Raw genomic sequence first — 2,438 nt, forward strand, 5'->3', positions numbered from 1 at the left:
ACCCTATTGGTAGCACTCAGTTTACTCCCATTCACAGTGAAGGCACTTAAAAGCCTCTAAAGGAACGTTGCAGATACAGCCCGCGTTCCTGCATCTGGATGACTAAGAACACACGTAGTTGGCATGGTCAATGTTTGCTAAATGTCAGATCTTGTTATTGCTGCTTGACATTTCCTCCATCAGGAACACATTCTTCGCATCCGGGTTCATGAATTTCAAAGCTTCAGTGTCATCCAAGGATGCCATACTGGGAAAACAAGCAAGCTCTGAGGGAGACCAAACCTGTTCAGACCAAAGGCAACTCTTCTTTCTTTTGACTTTTCTGATAAGTAATAGTGGGTGCTATTTTCTTCCTCCAGCCAGGAAAAGACAGAAGATCTAAGCCTAAAAGGGGATACCTTTTACTTGGATTAGAAATTTTGGCTGGTTTGCTCTAGCTTCTCGTGAAGTTGGAACTTTTATTTATATGGCATTGAACATGTCCTGAAAGACGTGAGAATATGAGGGAAGCGGGCATCTACTTCAGTGTCTGCTGAAGACAGAACCTCAGCACTTACTGTAATACCCTTTTTTATATAAGCACCTCAGTGGGGCAGGGTTGATTTTTTTGTTTTTGCTTTTGTTTTGAGTTGCAAGTAGTAATGTCCCATAAAGATATGTCCTCTTGGATGTGGAACATCTCAATTTATAAAATGTTTAGTTTTGCTAAATGGAGTCATGTATGAAAAAGTCCAAGAAACCTCCTCAAGAATACCTAGTAAATATATTATTCTCACACATTAGACATGCTGAACAGATTCTAACAAATAGGAATTATATAATGGATGGGAAGAATAGAACTTGAGAGATGCCTCAGCTTAGTTAAAGGCTATAGAAGCAAGCAATGATGTATAATACATTCTACTATAATTTGGTTAGCTGATTTAACCATGTAAGAAATAAAGGCACAAATTATTTGCACCCATATTACATACATAAATTACAGACCCTTGTGTAACACATTTTTTGTTCCAGATACTTTTCAAGGTCTTCTTATGCTTTAAATAATTAATCTTCACCTAATGCACTGAGAGATATCAATGCTATTCCTACTTTAATAAACCACCACAACTCAAAATGCAAACAGGTTAACGCATCCTCCAAGGTTACTCAGTTTACAAGTGTCAGAACTAGGATTTAAAATTTTTTTCCTATTCCATTTTGAATATTTCATATAATATATGTTAAGCATACTCTTTCTTCTCCCCAATTTTTTCAAAGATATCTCCAGTGTACCTCTTTGCCCACACAACTTCATGATATTTCTCTATGGTTAAAAGAAAAAGCCCAAATTAAACAGAATACAGTACATTTTGCCATCACTCCTCCACAAAGACCTGAAACAGTGGAATATAATTTGTGTTGAACATAAGTCCTGACCTGCAGTTTGTTTCATATACCCATATTATGCCATTGAGAAAAACCGATTTTTCTTGTGCCAGTAATTATCAATTGCAAATAATCTCTTGTATCGGGGTAGATATTTATGCCCACTTGCCTTTCTACATACTGATATTTTATGGACCTTGAGCTTATATATATATATATTGTACATGACTTCTCAGTCTATCTGAGTTCACATTTCCATAAATTCTGCTGGGTCTGAACAATGTTTTTTTACATAATTTTCCATCTCCTCTGGCTTTTACAATCTTTTCACCCCCTCTTCTATACAGATCCTTGATCTTTGCCAGGAGTATGCTATAGACCTTTCATTTAGTGTTGAGCACCCTATTGTCTCTTATTTTCTGTACACCGTCCAGTATTGTGGAGTTGTGTCTGTGTTAATTATCATCTACTACAAAAAGCTTCTTTGATAAAGGTGGAGCGATACACTTATTTACTGGGTATAGCTATATGTTATTGAAACTCATTTCATTGTTATCGACCCAAAATTTAAACTTTGTTGCTTAAGTCCTATATTCTTTACTACTGTTCGCTATAAGGTGGTCATAGATTTACCTCAAGCAAAATCTACCAAGAGAAGCAGTAGAAATACATTCAGTTGATGATAAGCTAAAAGATATTGGGTATTTGGGAGGTGTGTTGTGTGGCTCTGAACTGATAGCTTGCCATCTGTCCCATAGTTTGCAGTTCTCACAATGCTACCTGATGAAAAAGTCTGTTCACTGGCCTTATTATGTCAAGGTATAGGCTTGTCTGCTTCTAATCACATATTGCTCCTCAGTTCCTTTTCAGTGGCTCATCCTGATTATGTCATCTTTCCTTCTCCTAGAACCTTCTGCCATTCACAGATGCTCCCATTCCTTTCTCTATTTCTCTTGCATCAAGATGGAAGGAATATTGTAATATGTTTCTACAAGAATACAGGAAATCTGCCACGCACAGTTCTGGGGCATTCTCAGAACAATACTGAGCATTCTCAAACTGAAAAAAAC

The sequence above is a fragment of the Micromys minutus genome (genome assembly GCF_963924665.1).
Source record: "Micromys minutus genome assembly, chromosome: 27".
Taxonomy (NCBI): domain Eukaryota; kingdom Metazoa; phylum Chordata; class Mammalia; order Rodentia; family Muridae; genus Micromys; species Micromys minutus.